Genomic DNA, 20,586 nt, shown 5'->3' with positions numbered 1-20,586 from the left:
CCTTTAATATTTGGATTTGAGAAAGATGGTCTTTTAAAAAATAATTGATTTGGCTTGATGCAAAAATCATCAATTTTAAAATTACATTTATTCAGTTAATTACCTAAGTTCATTCTTGTGTCAACTTACTGTATTAACATTCAATTCAAAGAATATTATATAAATTGAAAAGCAGCTCTAAATTCATGAATACCAACAGAATATTCTTCAATTTTTTCTGGAAGTATTACAGACAATTTACATAATTCTGTTGGTTACAATGAAAATTCTTTTCTATTAATTCATGTCAGAAAATAATGTAAAATTATTATTACTGTAGAAAAAGTTGAGATTTAATCATAAATTATCCTACCTGTCTAGCTAGCTAGGTAACAGAAAGTTTCTAGGTAAGTAACAGAAAGTTTCCACAGAACTTCAAATTTAGAATGTTCATATTTGGTGTTAGTGAGAAAATGTACATCACATTGCAATTTTTTTCAATTGCCTTTCATTGTGGAATATTTAGCAAGCATTCTTTTTGTTTCAAGGAAATCTTGAATTGGAATTAACAATCTGGTGAATCTTTCTAAAACTCTGATGCTATTCAGTGAGTTTTGCCAAAGTACAAGTCATCATTATCTTCTATTTCTTTCAACAGTTTCATAAACGTGATGACTCACAACATTTGCACATATCTATACAACAGTACTAACCATTAAACCCGTGATGATTTTCATAGAATCTGCTTCCAGTCAATGAACACAAATATTTTCCATATGCCTTAAAGAGTGAAATGAAGCAATAAGGAAAACATTAGTCTCTTGTTTTAGAATTCCACTAAACCTGGACATTTAACTTAATATAATAAAGTTTCTTGTGTCATAATAGAAACTATTATTTCTTATCTCACTAAAAATTTTTTTTGGCAGATATAAAAGTTTTTAAAATTTCTATTCCATGAGTTCTGTTAATAGTCCATATTGATATCTGGAAGTCCTTTAAGACAAAATTTAAATCATCTAAAACTAAAAAAAGTACTTAGAATTTTGAATCAATTAATTTTTCATATTGTAAAAAAAAATAGTCTTTTGTTCTACTGGCAACTGCTTGGTAGGTTCATTGAATTTTTTTTTTTTTTTTAAGATTTTATTTATTTATTTGAGATTGAGAGTGAGCAAGCAAAAGAGAGAAAGACTGAGCAGGGGGAAAGGGAGAAGCAGACTTCCCACTGAGCAGGGAACCCAATAGGGCTTGTCCCCAAGACTCTCAGGTCATGACCTGAGCTAACAGCTGATGCTTAACCAACTGAGCCACCCAGGTGCTTCACTGATTTAAAAAAAAAAAAAAAAAACTTTTTGCTTTTTGAATGCTATCTTTTTTAAACTTTCTGTAATTTTCTTTCAAATTAGCCATAATTGAAATAATAACTTCTTAGACCATCACTCAAAAATGACTTTCTTAAACCTAACTATTATCTATTTTATAGCTGGCCAAAAGTATAAGCTCACACTCTATTAAAATCATTAAAACTTTTTTGGATGTTTAATATTGAATTCAAGTTAATCAATTTTTTGAATATTGAGAAAAAATGTTTAAAAAATTTACCTTTTGCTTAAAAAGTCTATTACTATTTCACACCTTATTATTTTTAATATTATTCCCCCCAAGAGGTTTTTTTTTTTTTTTTCATTTTGTTCTGTTATAGCAAATTGCAACGGTCAATATTCACCAAATTTGTAGCAAAACTTCTAATTTTTCTGTTTTTAATTACTATTAGGGATGTCATAGTACAATCCCCAGTCTGTACTGCATAGGTATATATGACTTTGCTTTAAATTTTAAAGTTTGTTCATACCTTTTTTTCAATTTGAATTTTTTTTTACATCAGAATAATTTTTCCATTTAAAGTTTACTTATTTTCAGTAATCTCTACTTAAGGTAGGGCTTCAACTCCCAACCCTTCCTTAGATCAAGAGTTGCATGCTCTTCTGACTGAGCCAAGCAGGCACCTCACTCTTCCATTTATTTATTTTTTATTCTTTTTTAAGATTTTATTTATTTATTCATAAGAGAGAGAGAGAGAGAGGCAGAGACACAGGTAGAGGGAGAAGCAGGCTCCATGCAGGGGGCCCGATGTGGGACTCAATCCCAGGTCCCCAGGATCAGGCCCTGGGCTAAAGGTGGCACTAAACCGCTGAGCCACTGGGGCTGCCCACCCACTCTTCCATTTAATTATCAATTACAATTTATATAGGTAACATGCTGTCTCATAAAATATTTAAAAAATACATTGCAATATTACACAGCTGCATCTAAAAAAAGACAGTTCAATTGAATCTATGGACACCAACCTGATTGGCCATATGTTTACTTGTAATTCTGGAAACAATGCCTGAGTTCAACATGGGCACTACAATGCAGTAATGTTATTTTACATAATGACATAGTTAAAATGAAATGTATTCTTGTCAGAAGAACCATGTTGTAACACAAAAATATTATCAGTGCTTTAATTTTTAACTGTAAATTAAGATTAATTTAATTTAAATTTCAGTTACTTAGTTGCACTAGCCACATGTGGCTAGTGGCTATGTATTAGGGAAGTTCCAGATGATTCTATCATATTCCAGAACATTGGTGTTATCAGTGCAATATAAATTTGCTAAAATGTCAAAAATATCCAAGTGTATTTGTCGAACATACATGTTCAATTCAACTATTGTTGCCACTCTCAAATAGAAAAAGATACTATAAAATACATGGTTTGCTCAATCGTCAAGAAAATAGAAAATTTTAAATTGCTTTTTTCCCCATACCTTGTTTCTTGTGCCTTTGCTTGTCATTTTATATTACTTTTGTATTGTTAATGTTTAGTTCATACATTCTGAAATCCATCTTAAGAAGCGAAGACACTTCCTTCTTTTCGCTTCCTTTTTCTTCTGTTAAGTTATAATTTAATTCTCTTTTTCACTTATGTCATCTCCCTTCCTTTTCTTTCTTTCTTATTTTGCTTGGAAACTGCAATCATTTAAGGATTAGAATCACATCTATTTTAAGTGGAGCATCTTGCATAAAATGTCTCATCCACAGTGATCAAAAAGTATTATGATGTGCATCCACAGGAAGCTCTTAACATCCATCAACAGACTTCTTTTCTGGCCTCCTTTGTCAGTGAAATGTGAATTCTGCATAAGGACATCATAGAAGGTTATAAGGTCAAAAGTGAAATATATTATTCTCTAGATGAAACACTGTAATATGTGTGCTGATTATAATTAGCATCCCAAATAGGGGTATTTCAGAATGCCACAAAAATGTGTTCTTTTATGCTCTTTTAAAATCTTTCACTTGATTTGTGGGATGGAAACACTAAAAGCAATTAAGGCCTTTGCCTTCTTTTCTATGGATATAATGTAGATAATTCTATGTTTGTTAAGATATCTCAAAGTAAAATGGTCTAATTTCAAGTTAGTGTAGACATTTCTGCTATATTCAATTTAAGCCATGTTCAATAATTCTCTGTGGAAAGGAAGAAGGAAAAATCTCATCATAACTACAAATTCTTTACCAATTGTTTTCCTTCATCTGTTATGTTAAATAAGATAAGGGTAAAATATATTCAGTCATCTCTGTTAAAAATCATAAGCCATTTTGTATCTATGAAAGAAATGGGCAAAGAGGCAAAGGAAAGAACAAAAACCTAGAATCAAATGTGTGAGCTAGAATGTGGAAGTGGATGTACAGTATTGATTGCATTTCCATATGATAGTCCAATCAAGTAAGTTTCTCATTTATACATATTCCAGTCCTCTCTAAGAGATGTGTGATATCCTAGAACCTGGTGATAAGAGTTTTTCGTTATTTTGAACTCCTTATCTTATCAGGACAGTTCATTTATCCTCTGTCATCTGCTGCACTGCTCTGTGGAGGATGTGAATATCTTTATTTTAAGAATACTGATCAAGGGTAGGCAAACCACAGCCCTTGGGCCAAATCTGGCCCTTGGTCATTGTATGCTCCACCTTCAGCTAAGAAAAATTTAAAAATACTTAAGGTTGTTAAAAACGATAAAGAAACAAAGTAGTTTGGAACAAAAACTGTAAGTGACTACAAAGCCTAAATTACTTATTATCTGGCCATCTACAGAAGTCTTCCAATCTCTAGTTTATAAGGGAAAAAAAAAATCCTTCCAAATTGTCAGTATTATTCTTGGGTACAGTATCTCATGCCTAGCCCCCAACTGCACTATTTGATGATGAGTTTCTAAAAATTTTTAACAAAAAAGCTACTTTATTTTTTTTCCTGTTTATCATCTTAATCCCACCAATTTGCTGTGTATTCATACACGGTGTGGTCATTACTAGTCCATTTTGTAGAAAGCTCAGGCTCTTTACTCCACTGAAATTGATTTGTCAATATTCCAGGGAATTTCTTATTTATTAAATCTACTAAAGTGATATGCATTTGTTCACTCAACATCACTGTTTGTATATAATTCCTCAGAATATAATTACTAATATATCTGTTAAAAGAATTTGTCTACCCTTTTTTTGGGATGTTTTATGAATTATCATCTTAGAACTCTAGGAGGTAATATCTTGTTTTAGTTGCGTTGAAGCTAGACATGAGCAGTGAAAGGAACGCCCTGAGGCAGAGTTCCAGTCCTTGAGGAAGGAATGATAGAGATAGGAACTGAAGACCAGGATGGTGATAAAGAGCTTACACATTAGAATCCCTGGGGGCTCAACATTCTGACCTCAAGGCTTCCAAGACCTTGGGGCTAACAGATCAAGAGCACAGGTGTAGAGCATGCACTCTCCTCTTCCACCTTTGCCCCAGCGTAACCCCTGGACTAGTTACAATGTTGTGCATTATGGTGATAGCTACCACTTACCACCACTCCCGCCATAGAGAAAGGCTGCCATGATGGTTCTGGTACAAATCTTGTAAGGTCAAAAACTCCCCCTCCCAAACTGCGTGAAGAGTCCCCTAAAGAAGCAGCCTCCTTTAGAGACCACCCCATGGTCTGTCATAGCTCCTTCCAGCTGAAAAAGACTCAACAAATATGCAATCCCCAAATAACCTAGGGTCTAATTCCAACAACCCACCCTTCTACATTGAGAGTATACTTTTGCTTTAAAAAATTCCTTTGTGCTTGTTACTTTCTTTCTGCTATGTTTATTTGGGTGGTTCCCCACATAAATCTTTTCATAGGAATTTTAAGAACTGAGACTTCCATTCTCACAATGCAATCTCTCTCATCGGTAACATTTTTTACCTCTTAATCAAAGTATGACTAAGTTCTGATAGTTTTAAAGAAGCCAAATTTGTTCTTGAAGTGTTAACTTATTGTATGAATGTATATGGCCCATTATTATTTTCTTAAGATTTTATTTATTTATTCATGAGAGAGACAGAGAGAGACAGGCAGAGACATAAGCAGAGGAAGAAACAGGCTCCATGAGGGGAACCTGATGTGGGACTTGATCCCAGGACCCGGGGATCAAGCCATGAACCAAAGGCAGACCCTTGACCACTGAGTCACCCAGGTGCCCCATGGTCCATTATTTTCTTATCACTTTCCTACATTACCATCTAATCTTTAAGGAAGTCACATTATATGAAATGACAGATTTGACCTCAAAACCTCGCTTCTGTCATGTGTATCAAAATGTTCTTAAACTGAAAGGACATTTCATGTTTGATATCTCATTCTTCACAAATATGACTAAGAATCTGCAGTAATTAAATTTTTGCATCAAATATTAGAGTTTTATATGTATTAAAATTCTGGTTAAGTAATAAAATGCAAACTTATTTCTTTTATGTGGCAGACTTCTTCAGATCAAAATTCGATCTCAAACACCTATAATTCCTTTTAATGTTGTTTCACTATTATTTAAACCTTGCAAAAAATTCTGAATTGTCATATGTTTATTTATTTTTGCTTTAGTCAGGTTATCTGGGGATTTAACATCCTGAGGACACAGCACTAATTATCTCAAATGATCATGTCTAGGATGGGGGCTACTTAAAAATGAGGTCATTTCTGAGGCACCTCAGTGGCTCAGTCAGTTAAGTGTCCGACTCTTGATTTTGGCTCAGGGCATGATCTTGGGGTTGTGAGACTGAGCCCCAAGTCTGGCTCCATGCTCAGTGGAGAGTCTGTTTGAGATTCCCTCCCTCACTTTCTGCCCCCCACCCTGCACACGCTCTCTCTCTCTCCTGCTTTTTTGCTCTCTTTCTCTCTAAATTTATCTATATCTATCTATCTATCTATCATCTATCTATCTATCTATCTATCTATCTATCTATCTATCATCTTTTAAAAAAATAAATAAAAACAGGATAATTTCTATAATCCTTCAAGTGCAAGCAAAAACACAAAGTTAAAATTCCAAAAGTTTAGTTTCTACAGGTCTGTAGGGATCCTAATGTTAAATTGTTCATGCGATTGTGATTCTTTCCTATTAAAAAGTGAGATCTAGTGAAATCCCTAAGAGCACATCAGGACTTCAGCCACCTAAGATTTTGGGGAAAACTTTAACATTGCAGAAGTAATTCCAGGAGATCTTGTCAACCATGCCAATCTTTCGTCTCTCCATTCAAATTGACATTTCCTCAGTCCCAGAGAGTAATATAAAAATTGCATTTCAATGCCCATTCCTTCAAATATCCAAAATGAATTTCCTTAAGATTCCTGATTCTTTCTTTTTCTTTCTTTCTTTCTTTCTTTCTTTCTTTCTTTCTTTCTTTCTTTCTTTCTTTCTTTCTTTCTTTCTTTCTTTCTTATTTTTATAAAGAAGCTTAGTTTTTTTTTTTTAATTTTTTATTTATTTATGATAGTCACAGAGAGAGAGAGGCAGAGACACAGGCAGAGGGAGAAGCAGGCTCCATGCACCAGGAGCCTGATGTGGGATTCGATCCCGGGTCTCCAGGATCGCGCCCTGGGCCAAAAGCAGGCGCCAAACCGCTGCGCCACCCAGGGATCCCAGATTCCTGATTCTTTAATCATTACTTTTAAAGTTACCACTTAACAGATGTTTGCTATATGTAGGAATCCTCTTCTCTACAATAATCCTATAGGAGATAATAATTGATATTTTTATTTTAGGAAGTAGAAAATGAAACAAAATAAAAATAGAAAACTAAGGCCTGAAAGGATGTCTAAAATCATAACTAGTACTCTGCAGAATTGGTATTTCAATCCAAAAATTTCCAATTTAAGTAGCCATGAAATTGTTTCATTAAATTTATTAATGGATATGATGGATATGATACTTGGAATGGAAACCAATAGTCTGTATTCTTTTTTTTTTTTTAAGATTTTATTTATTTATTCATGACACACACAGAGAGAAAGAGACACAGAGACACAGGCAGAGGGAGAAGCAGGCTCCATGCAGGTCTCCAGGATCAGGCCCTGGGCTGAAGGCAGCATTAAACCGCCGAGCCACCCAAGCTGCCCCGTCTGTATTCTTTTTAAAACTATTTTTTAGAGAGAGATTATATATATGTAATATATATAATATATAAATACATAACAATATTATTAGATAATATAGATTATATATTATGTAATAATATACAATAAATAAAATATAAATATAAAATATAAATAATATGTAATTATAGTTATATAATATATATTCCATATTCTTATTTCAGTTTGAGTCTGCCAAAAAGCAAAAACAAACCTGGATTGGAAAAAAAATAACTGGGTAAAACACCCATGAAGAATAAGGTGAAAAACCCAGGTGAGTCTTTGAGTCTGATGAAAATATGACATCTCTGGAGGAGAGAGGGAAAGAAAAGTGAATGCACATTAGGAGTCTTGAGCTGTAGTGTAGTTCCAAGACAGGCTGTTGAGGGTAGATGGATGAGTGTGTGCTTAAGCCAGAGTTGCTTCACGTTGCAAGAATGGGCCAGCCATGCTCAGTCTCTGGCTAAAAGCAGCTTGAAAGGACAAAGCTTCCATTTGAAAATTGTGGGGGATCAATTACACTAATTGCAGCAGATCTAAGCTTGCATTCTGATGGCTGCCCAAATCCTCAAAGAATGAAAGATCACATTTTTCAAATAAAAATTCAGTACAACATAGTAAGTATAAACATGTTAATTTCCTTATTTGGTGCCTATAAATGCGTGTGGGAGGCAGGGTAGGAAGCAAAGAATAGAGTTTAAGAGGAGAATGCTGATGAGGTGTCTAAAAGAGAAGAACAAACGTCTCTTGGTCAGCCTGTAAGTGACTAGTTCTGGTCAAAGGAGTAGAGGAAAATCAGAATTCAAGGAGGGAGGAGTAATAGAAAGGGGGATCTTAATACAGGAGGTTACAGTAGAGTCTAAAATATTTTTTTAAACCACGAGAGGCCTGAGCAGAAACAAGCCACACAGATTGAAGCAAGAAGATTCTTAGACCCAAGAGCAACAAGTCCACTGGGCAAGTGGCACAAAACTGGTGAGATAATTGGGCATAAAGAGGAACAGGTCATGTAGGCCAATTGCATGAAAAAGGGCAAAGGCATAATGAAAAAGGAGAGTGCAAGAGACTATTTAAATTCATATTTTCTCTAGAAAAATCTATCAAAGGTGTATACTACACCTTCCATGTTTGTGACTCAAATTAACTTTTGATGATAGACGTTGAAATGTTGAGGTTGCCTCCAACACGTTTAATAATGTCTATGAGCTAATTATGTAGTATAATATATGTATATAAGTAGATATGTGTGTGTGTATATATAGACATAAATATATATATTTATATATATTTAGATACTAACTCCTTTCATAAACCTCTCTTCCCTCCATCTCTCCCTCTTTTAAAGATTTTATTTATTTATTCATGGGAGACACAGAGAAAGAGAGAGAGAGAGGCAGAGACACAGGCAGAGGGAGAAGCAGGCTCCAGGCAGGGAGCCCGACTTGGGACTCGATCCCGGGTCCCCAGGATCACACCCTGAGCTGAAGGTGGTGCTAAACAGTTGAGCCACCCAGGCTGCCCTTCCCTCCATGTTCTGTGTCTTCCTGAAGTCACTGATTTTTGCAAGACTCCTCATGTCCCAATCTAACCTTCCTCCGAGGGTTCTTTGACAGGGATTTATTATTAACTAAGGTTAGGGAAGATGAACAGTGTTTTTTTATTGTTGGTATTCCTCTCAGGGGACTACTTTATATTAGGCTATTTTTAAAATTCAAAGGAAAGACTCTCCAATGAGCAAATGAGCTGTGATTTTCATTCAACGTGAATATTGTCAGATTAAGTCATGACTCTAGGAACTGCTGCTTATTTGTGCTTTTATCTTGCCTCAAGTAATTTAGGGATATAAAGTTAACTTATAAATGAAATTCTGAGCCACCTATAGTTAAACAAAAGTAAACACATTAAATTTCAATATTCAAACAAAATGCTGCTGTTACAGATACACACTTCATCTGATATTTGACCTAGTTTCATAGTTTGAAAGTCACTTAGTCTGCTTATTTGTCACCACAGTGCTTTTGATGTGCACTGCTTTACAATTGCATATTCCCATTTACATTCCTTCATGTCCAGAGTACAGTTCAGTTCAATCTTTTACTGTCACAGTTATTTTCTTCTCTTAAAACAATTGTTTAAATGTCAGACATCATTGAAATGTTAAAAAAAAAAAAACAAACAAACCCTAAAGTCACAAGTTCTAAATCCTAGGGCAAAAATATTAAAAGGTTTCAGGATGTGATTTATCTTAATTATCTTTTAGGTTCCTTTCCATTTCTAACCGCTGGCTACAGTTTAAAGGAGTAAGGAGGCATTTAAGCCGTTTTCTCTTTTTATAGATTTCCCCCTCCCTAGCCCAATCTATTCTTTGAAGTCAGCAGGCCAGGGCTTTCTCCAAAAAACTCCTCTTTAAATTTCAATTTGGAAAAGAAGGGGAAAAAAAATCAGGCTCAAAAATACTTATTTCTTAAATGTGACTTTTATATAGCAACTAGGGTATGTGCCATTTCTTTCACACTCTAAATCAAACTTAAATAGGAACAGGGAGACCAAATGACATTGAAAATTAGAGTTTTTTGCAGCATTTGGATAATTTACAAAATTTTCCTGTCACTGAATATAAAGTCAGGCCTATTTCACTTAGCAATTGATCTAAATCCCACTTCTGCATTATATTTTCTGTAAAAAGTATAAGAGATCTACTGCTTATAGAAACATAATCATAAGGTCATAAATTTTAGCCTTAAATTTGCATTGTTGTGAGTGGTTGACTTAGTCCATCTTCATATTCCATTTTGTGATTGTATCCTCTTTCTTCTATTAGCTGTTCATTTTTTACCAGTTACACAATCTTTAAAATACACAAGTTTTTAGTAATCCACTTAGTCCATAATGCATTCCCATCTTGATTTTTCCTCTCCAAAGTAATAGAAAGTACATGCTACATTTTACTATCTGAGTATAATATGAAGTCATGTTATATCAAAAGATGTATCATGCTGTTGTAAGGAAATGTCCTCTTCGAAATTTTAATATGGAGTCATATAGGACAGACAGGACACAGCTGCATTAACCAGTCAGTTGAGAATAAATATGTCACCCTGTATTCCACATAGTGTGCATTTTTCAGTCACATACTCATCTGCCAAAACTTATGACTCTGAATTATGTTAACAATTTTGGTTTAGGTCAGTGCACACAATTTAAACACCTACACAATAGCCTGTATTTTCATTCCTTTATTGAAAGTCTCCATTCAGCAGGATGGATACATTTAGAAGCCTAAAGAAGAGAAGTATGTCTGTGGGCAGTCTTCCTTAGTTATTTTCATTTGAGCTCACATACTGTCTGACCTATTTTACTTATGTTGCAGAAACAGGAGAAATCCTTTTAAATCTTGAAAGAGTTGTAAAAAATACAGTGTATACATACACACAAACATACAATAGACAAATGGCTGAAGTGCCAGGTATCACACTTTTTTTTTCTCTTTGCTAATATCTGAAGTAGAGGGGCACACACACACACACACACACACACACACAAAACTATAGGCAATCCTAAAAATACCAAGGACTCCTTAGCTATAAAAAAAATAATATATGGTGTATGGAACGCACTGAGTCGATTCATTGCTTTTCAGGGGAACATTCCTATTTTGACCCCTGAATAAATCACCTAATGTCCTAAAAGCTAAAATTGAATTGTCCTTTCCTTAGCCTAAGTATAAATGTAATTACTGTAGAAATTATCAGACTCAATATTCCCTAGATGTGGAGACTTCTACAGATTGATGCTATGTGGATAAATGTATTTACATACTTTTGAAATAAACTTATTTAAAAATATGTTTTCTTTTTTATAAAGATTTATTTATTTATTTATTCATAGAGACACAGGAAGAGAGAGAGGCAGAGACACAGGCTGAGGGAGAAGCAGGCTCCATGCAGAGAGCCTGACATGGGACTCCATCCAGGGTCTCCAGGATCAGGCCCTGGACTGCAGGCGGCGCTAAACCGCTGATCCACCGGGGCTGCCCTGTTTTCTTTTTTTAAGCTAGTATTCAAAAATGTATTGTCTTTTCAGAGAACTCCTCACCTCCAATATATAAAGGAGCTTGGTTGGAAGTTGTCATTCCTTTTCTAAAAACAACAAAAAGTTGGGCAGATAATCAGTTTTTCTTGCAGTCATTACAGGCCTGAAGTTGCAGTGCAGACTACCACCCTGAAATCTGGAGGGACAGCCTCATCCGTTGAGAGATAACCTAAATCTGCTAACGTGGTACATAAACCCCTGGAGATCTAAACTAATAAGAATCCTTAAATGGTAATGTTGCCTAATTACTGAAGGCTGAGAGTGGACTGGATGGATGGAGAGAAACTCCTCATGTATGTTTTACTCCCAGGAACCACATCAGGTTCTTATAAAGAATATCTGAGAAAGAGTCCTTCATGACAATAGCAGAGTAAAGGGGAAGAGTAATCACTGTGAAATCTGTCCTCAGCCTCTTGAATAACGAACGCATAAATATTTTCCGAGGGGAAGAACTTTATCTAAGCCTTATTCCAGCCCAGAGAGCAGGGGATTTCTCCCAGTCTAGTCATTCTCACCCTTCTTGATATCACCTAAAAGTAAAACAAAACAAAATAAAACATAGTCAACAGGGGTCAGAGTCTTAAGGAAATAGTTGAAAATACTTGGGAATTCTACACCCAGAGAAAAGAATAGGGAACAGAAAAAGAAAGCTATACTACAGGAGAAACACTTGCAGAAGTCACAATTCAGGTACACTAACTACTAAAAGACAGATTTAAGTCTTTTATTAAAGGTTTTATAGATTAAAATCTTTTTATAAGATTATATAGTGCAAACCTTGTTCCATACCTTAAGACCACATCAAAAAGCCTCAGTATAATAACAATGTGTTATAATTGAAAGGGCTACAAGATATAGACTCTCTCCGAGGAGGAATACTTAGGGAAACCCAAAGTCAGCAGGGTAGACAAAAACACAAACATTGAAGGAACGTGAATCTTCTGTTACCTACAGCTATAACAAACATTACACACAACTCAACTCCTAGTCAGGTTTACATAAAGTCTCACAATAATGGCCTACATATCTCAATTCCTATTATTTGACACAACATGTCTGGCTTTCAACAAATCAATTACAAAACATGTCAAAAGGCAATTTAAAGAAAAGGAAAAGTAATCATTACAACCAAACCCGTATATAATGAGCATGTGGGAATTACCGCACAGGGAATTTTAAATAACTTTGATTAATATGTTAAGGGCACTACTGTAAAAAGTAAATATGTTAATGACACTATTGCAAGAATAGATGAGTATTATAAGCAGGGGTATGACAATTTTAAGAAATTATTAAGTAGGGCACTTTTCTTGAGCACCATGTGTTATAGGCAAGCAATGAATCACTAAATTCTATTCCTGAAACTAATATTGCACTATATGTTAAATTACTAGAATTAAAAAAAAAAATTTGAAAAAAAAGAATTAAAATAATAGCAATAATAAGGAAAACAAAAAAATGCCTTTGACAGATTTATCAGTAGACGTCACATGACTAGGAAAGAACCAGTAAGTTTAAAAATAGTTCATTGAAATGGAAAGAATAAAAAGAATTAAAAAAACCCAGAATATGAAAGAACTATAGTATAAACAAGAAGTAAATCTTTTTTTCACATTCTTAATTGGTTATCAAAAAGATAACTTTCTTTAAACAAATATTTTTTCTTTTTTTAAAACAAATATTAATAACAGTAGCAATGTAGTAGTTGATTATAACATAGGAAGAAGTTAAGTGAAAGATATTAATGTCGCAATAGATAGGAGGAATTGGGAATACTCTGTTGTAAGTTACCTGCACAGCATGTGAAGTGTTATACTGTGTTTGAAAGTGGATTTAGATTCATTAAAAATGTATATTGTAACTTCTTGGAAGACCATTAAAATTTTGTGGAAGTACAATTATGCTAAGAAGAGGGGATAAAATGAGAGGTCCTAGAACCTAGCATCTGGCACTTTTTAAAAAAAAGTTTTTATTTATTTGAGAAAATGAGTGAGAGAGAGATAGAGAGAAAGAGAGAGAGACAGTAGGGGGAGGAGCAGAAGGAGAGGGACAAGAAGAGTCTGAGCTGAGCATGGAGCATGGAGCACTGAGATCATGACCTGATCTGAAACCAAGAGTCAGATATTTAACTGCCTACTGACTCTTGGTTTCTAACAACATTCTCCAATTAAAGGAACTGATATTCCTTGAAGAAATGACTGATTCTAGGACTGGGGCAGGGAAAACACAAGTTGAACCTGGAATGTTTCCGTATTGACAGAAAGTAAGTAAAGGCTCAAAAACACACATGCACACAACTATGAGAATTATGCATCTGGTGTGGGAGGGATGGGGGCAGTACCATGTGATATGGGAGCCAACTGAAACAGCTTCCAAAAGTCAAATCTGGAAAACTTTGCATCACAAAATAAAATAATTGTGAATTGTGGTCCAAAGTAAAAAATAAACATCCATGACATAAATAAATTATTGAGTAAACAAATTAATCAGAAAGAATAGACAAATGTCTTTTGCAGTAGAATTACAAATAATTTATGCAGATATTCCACGCCTGTGAAGGTGGAACATATCTTTCCCTCCTTAAGTGTAGATTGCTCCTAATGACTTCCTTCCATAAAGTACACTAAGTAAATGGGGATAAAAGAGTAACTTGGGAGTGTAGAAACCTGGCAAAAACTACCTCAGCCAGGTGATCAATGATCCCATCAATTGTAATGAGTCATATTAATAGTATGTAGCCTTGATATGATGTGATGAAAATGATACCTTACCCCTGTGGTTTTCCTTCTCCAAACTCATATCCCCAGTCTAATTATGAGAAAGACATTTAGGCAAATGTCAAATGAAGGACAGTTTATAAAATATCTGACTGGTAACCCTCAATACTGTCAATGTCATAAAAGACATGAAAAGTTTGAGAAATTATCAAAGCTAAGAGGAGCCTAAGTTAGACATTAAGACTGAATGTCATCTTGGAAGAAATCCTGGGACAAGAAAAAGGATATTGGATGAAAACTAAGAAAATTTAATAAAATGTAATCTTTAGTTAATATCAATATATCCATATTTTTCATTAACTATCTCAAATATACTATATTAGTGTAAGGTGTTAGTAAAAGGGGGAACTAGTTATGAGGTGTATGGGAACTCTTTTTTTATATTTATTTATTCATGACGCTTATGGGAACTCTTAATGTTCTTTTCAACATTCTTATAAATCTTAGACTATTTTAAAATATAAACTTACTAAAAACGTAACGTGAAAACTAGTTGGCATTTAATCTACAAATGAGAAAGCAAATCTTTTAAGTGATTTATTTAAAATGTATTATTAGTTTCACTCTTATAGATAACATTCAACAAACCAATGACTCATCAACAAATCTCTGCTTCATTTTGTTGTAAAATTAGACCAAATAAAACATAATATATATAATTAACAAGTTGATCTTAATTGTCCAAAGATCATGCTCAAGAATACATGGCATTTTGTAATTACACTGATGGAGGGCATATCCAAAAAACATTAAAAAAAAAGATTATTTTAAGATCCCAATATATATACACATTTATTATTTTTAAAAGATTATATCTAACATAAGTTAAAATGTAATTTAAAATATATTGGGTCAATCTCCAAAACAGGGCCAAACTACAGAAAACATGGAAAATATTTTAAGTGACCATTGTGAAATACTATTGTGTCTTAAACTATTTGGGATATTCTTGAAACTGCCTAAATTTCCATAACCAGGAGACTATATATCTTCTTTTTAAAATCTTTACAGTCTGACTAATAGCACATAGATGATGAGTGGACTCTTTGGATAAATATATTTTTATATATTCAAATTTTTGAGATGAGGTTACAAAAACCAAACTGTGCTATTACATTTCTTGGGCTCACATAGATCTGGGGAGCAGTAGGAAGACATTCATCTTAAGTCTTCCTTCACATAACAACTTTCCTGTTTTATATGCTGCTGCCTTGGTCAAAATGGTAATTCAGATGAAGTCTATCCAAAAGTTCTCTCATTGAACTAATTTAAAAATATATTTAAATGGGTCATTTTACCCTTCAGATTTTCAATGTTTTTTGCATTGCCAGCAGGTTTTTAAAATGTCCACTAAAATGGCCAGATTATGGTTGATTCCTGATAGCTAAAAAGCATTTTTAGAGTCAGAATACCTCTGATGAAGCCTTAAAATCCCTACTTTTGGAAATGCCAAACTGACAGGTCACTTCAAATGCTTTTAAGTAAGGCAAAACAATCATATACAATTAAAAATATATATGTTTATGATTAGGACCACATATGAGAAATTATGTTTTCTTATTTGTTTTGTTCTAATCTGAATTATTTTTGACAGAGTTTTTGGGAATATTTAACACATAATAAGATCTTTAACCCTTTGCTTATTATAGGTCTGCTACTCATTTGTCCATCAACCTCATTTCTCTTTCTCTCTCTTTTTTTTTTTTTTTTTTTTTTATTTCTCTTTAAATGAATAAGTAACTTCTGGTGTTTAAACTCAATGACCTGGGGATATCTGGAATTGGAAATTATTCCCTCATAAAAGCAGCCATCCTATACATACATTGGGCCATAGATATGAAAAGAGTCAATTATTTAGTTTTAAATGGTCAATTGGCTCATTCACTAGCTTAAAAATATTTGTATAACTTCCTTTGGGAAAATTGTATAATTTTTTTCTACAGGAAATTTGAAAAAAATCAGAAACTGGTGGCCTTCATGATATATTAGGCTTATATAAATATTTTGAATTCCTTTAGGTGTTTTTTTGTTGGTTGGTTGGTTGTGTAATATTTAAAAATCAGAATGCTTAAATAGCAGATTGCTTCATATAAAAGTATAAATTTCCAGCTTCTTTGGAAGAATGACCATGCTGGCCAAAAGCACTTTTTCTGGAACAGTGTTCCATCTTCCTGGTTCTTGTCACATTTTGTTGGGTCATGTAGGCCATTCAAAAACCACCTCCTAGAAAGAATTCTGCAAAATTTCTATACAATATTGATTTTCTATACATATTTAAAGAGAAGAGGCCTGAAGCTTTTATGTCTATAGCTTTGAGCATCACTCTAAATCTATTGCTCATGTTAAAAACCAAGTGTACTTACATACATGCATTCATTTTATCTCTTAATTACATTCTTTCATTTGCATATTTCTTGATTCCAAAAATGCCCTTTCAGCCAATAAAAGGCTGTGACTTACAAAACTGTTAATCTGTCCTTAATTTTTCTCCTGCCTCACAGAAAAAATAATTTAACCTAATATTTAATGAGTTGTCTTATATTGATTTGGTACTCTTCTGTTTGAACTACTGCTATATCATTGCTTCTATAACATAAGCAAAACATGGTTCTACGATTCTACAACTAGAATCATAGGTTTCCTATTCATTGTCATGTAAATGCTAATAGGAATCAGAGAAGCATCAAAAATAGGCATAAGTATATATGATTCTTTAGTTCACAGTCCTAAAATATGTATTTTTAAAAAATTTAGTCATCAACATAAGTAGGGCTATTAGATAGATAGACTTGTAGATAGACTTGCATCTATTAAGCCACATTTAACTTTTACTTCTCTTTATTGCCATTTCTCTTTGCATTTCATTTACACAATTTGAAATTTGAGTATCAGTCTTAGCCTTTCTAATTACCTCATAAAAAAGAGATGTTTTCCTATGTCAGTAAACTTGTCTTAATTTAACAAACTGTCAGTGAGAATTTGTTAAAAAAGAAACTTATTTTTGACTCAAATTTTAAATTCATATTGAATAAACCTATTGACTCATGTTTAATTGGGACTGGAATTATTATTTTTAACTTGATCAGAAATCCAATGTATATATTTCTAAAGTAGATGTACCCAAATTTAGTATAAAATTGTCCCAAATCAACTCTTAGAATGTACTATTTACTTACAATCATTCAGCATATGTATTAAAACAATATTATAACATGTGCATGTTCCAATTATCTTAAAATTTAAGAAGTTTAATTGGACTGTGGAAAACAATACTTGAAGGAAAGCATACACAAGTCTATTTTTGAGAAGCAGACAAAACTGAGCTGCAAGATTGGAAAATGAAATTATATAATCCCACTCTTTTCCCTTCCATGGTGCCATTCTCATTCAGTAGCAGAAGCAATTTTTATGTAGCCCATAGAATTTAAGAAAAAAAAAAAAGAGCTAAATACTAGTGTTTTTGTAAGAAACAGAATTATTTTATTGATGAATGTATAATAAATAGATTTTTAATTTCAGTGTCACTTAATAATTTATTTTCATGAGTATTTTAAGAAAATTTTGACACTATGTAGACATTGATAGCACTGGATAAAATGTCTCAATTGTAATAAAATTAGCAATAGATTCTGGCTTTTTGAATAGATTTTTAATATTCATAAATCATTTCTTTAACCATTATCTTATTTAATCCCCACAACAACTTATTACACAGATATATTTCTCTACATATAACAGAACTAGAAATATATTTTAGTAGTTATACAATGGGCCTTATTACACAGATATATTTCTCTACGTATAACAGAACTAGAAATATATTCAAGTAGTTATACAATGGGCCTAAGGTCTCATTAGAAGTGAGTTAGAAAACAATAGTTTTAATTTTTATGCATTTTTTAAAAATTTAAAGTGTTATTTACTTTTCATGTACCATTTGCCCTACAGTTTTCCTGAGTTCTGGAAGGTAGAAAAATTAATTAAGATACTGACTTTGCTCTTGGTGAGCTCATTACTTCATAGAAGAGATTGATCTTTTACTGTAATACAAATGGAAATAGGATATATATCATAGTAAAATTATGCACAAGCAATGGTGTGCTGGAAATCAGCTCTCTGTGAGGTGGGTAGGGGATGGGGAGAGAAGGGAAGAGTCCTGATTTACCCATTACTATAGTGTAAGTATTTTCACCATGGTTGATTTAAAGCTCATAGCAGTTTATATATTAGCTTGAAAATTCCTGAATATTTAATAACTGGCTCTCACCAGTGGTAATAGCTGGCTTTAAATACACCACTGGAAGTGTGGTGGAAGCATAAAGGAGGAATTGATAGTTTCTGCCTGGAATGGGTTGGGAAAGGATTCAGAGCACAGAGAATTTGAGCAAAGCCTTGAAGATGAGCAAGATTGCAGGCTAGAGAACAAGGAAGAAGAATGACTCCTACAGAAGGATGTTATATGCAAATTTAAGAATGATGAGATTAAAAAACTGGAGGGGAGGTGGTTTGTCCAAGATGGCTGCATAGGAGAATCCTGAACTCACTCTTCAAATGGACACACTAAATCTATAACTGCACGTTAATCATTTCCCCTGAAAAAGATGTGGAAACTAGATGAACTGTTTTCTACAATAAAGGATAAAAGACTTACATCAAGATGGGTAAAAAGGTAGAGGTATAGTTTCACAAAAACCTCCAACCCTGACCTGCTGACACACAAAAAGGAAGATCTTACCAGACAAGAACTTCTCTCAGTTAAGTGAGAAGTTGGTGTTCGAAATTGGATACCCCAGCCCTTGGGATGTGTACTGGAAAGATAAGATCCCATAAAGTCTAGATTGGAAAACCAACAAGACTGATATCTAGGGGTCCCAAAGTGCTATAGGAAATTGAGATTATATGGCAGAGAGATTCATTTGCTAATCTAGAAACATTGGCCGGAGGGGTAGGGGATAGTTGAGATCCTCCCTAAGGGTAGAGTCACTGGCAGATGCACTTGTTACATTCTTCATGTAGCCTGTTAGGACAGATGGGCAAGTTCAAATGTAACATGCTCCTATAACCTTTCTGGGATGAACACGGGCTAATGATTGCAGCACTTGCTGACAATGAAGAGCACAGGTAGTTACAGCTTCCCCAGTCCTTGGGATAAGCAAGCATGAACAATCATAGAGTTATCCTGCTCCGTAGTTAAGTTGGTGAACATGGGTATAACAATACTGTCTTGCCCCCTGGCTGGGACTGGTAGGCTTGAGCAATTGCAGCATCCTCCCTCTCCCAACCTAAAAGCAGCACACATGTAGATCTTACTGCATGTCTGAAGCACAAGAGTACATGCATACAAGGCATTTTCCCACCGCCTTTCTGAAGCTAGTATATGTGCCAGCCTACTACCTCTCCAGTTGCCTTGCTAAAGCCAAGACGGTTGGAATTTCAGAATTCCATGGGACTGTAAAAATTGGAAAGTCAGCTCTTGGCATGCCACAACCCCCAAGGCACTGTAAAAACATCAGACTGAAACATAACTCCACGTTTCTGGTGAAAAGGCCTATTAGGGTGTAACATCAGCCTGAGGGATAAGCTGAAGGTTTCTCTCTTCCCTAGAGGGAAAAGAGGCATACCCAGGGACCATAAACAAGGAGACACAATGCTTGTACACCCACTTGGCCTCTTTATAACTTTACAAAACTTCCCAGAAAGAATTGTCCCCAAGGAGATACCTTCAGATCTCTTGGTCTGAAAGCCAAAAGGGATTACCACTGTGACCTCAGAAGATTGTATATATTTGCATACTTTAAAAGCTACTCCTAGGGGTATGGCTTCTCATCAGTCTGAAACTAGGTACCAAATGAAATTCCTCCCCTTGGACCACTGACAGGTTTTGGCACACCCTCAAAAACTGGTATAAGTTAAGTATAAATCAGGAGGCTCCGACAATCACAAAATTTGAGAGACAAACAAGAACTAGGGTAAGGTTGACATAAAGGAACATAACCTACACAAGGCCACTCCTTCAAGACTAACAGATTTAACTGTTTTACCTAACACATAAAAACAAACACAGAGAGTCAATAGATGAGAAAACAGAGATATAGGTTCCAAATGAAAGAACAAGACAATAATTCAGAAAAAAAAAAAAAAAAAAAGGCCTAAATGGTATGGATATAAGTAATCTACCTGATAAAGAATTCAAAATAATGGTCACAAAGAAACTCACTGAACTCAGGAGAAGAATGGTTGAGCACAGTAAGAACT

At 34.1% G+C, this 20,586-nt stretch overlaps 1 long non-coding RNA gene across 2 annotated transcripts in view; it reads left to right on the top strand.

Moving 5' to 3' along the window:
- The window catches only part of LOC144302640 (uncharacterized), a 98,712-nt gene that overhangs the window by 54,612 nt on the left and 23,514 nt on the right, over positions 1-20,586 (top strand). For both annotated transcript variants that reach the window (XR_013369589.1, XR_013369593.1), the window contains one exon: positions 7,648-7,736. This is a non-coding gene — a long non-coding RNA (uncharacterized LOC144302640). The remainder of the gene's footprint in view (positions 1-7,647; positions 7,737-20,586) is intronic.

This window comes from Canis aureus, chromosome 2 (genome assembly GCF_053574225.1).
Source record: "Canis aureus isolate CA01 chromosome 2, VMU_Caureus_v.1.0, whole genome shotgun sequence".
Classification (NCBI taxonomy): Eukaryota; Metazoa; Chordata; class Mammalia; order Carnivora; family Canidae; genus Canis; species Canis aureus.
The sequence above is the reverse complement of the archived record's forward strand: the minus strand, read 5'-3'. Positions and strand labels throughout refer to the sequence as shown.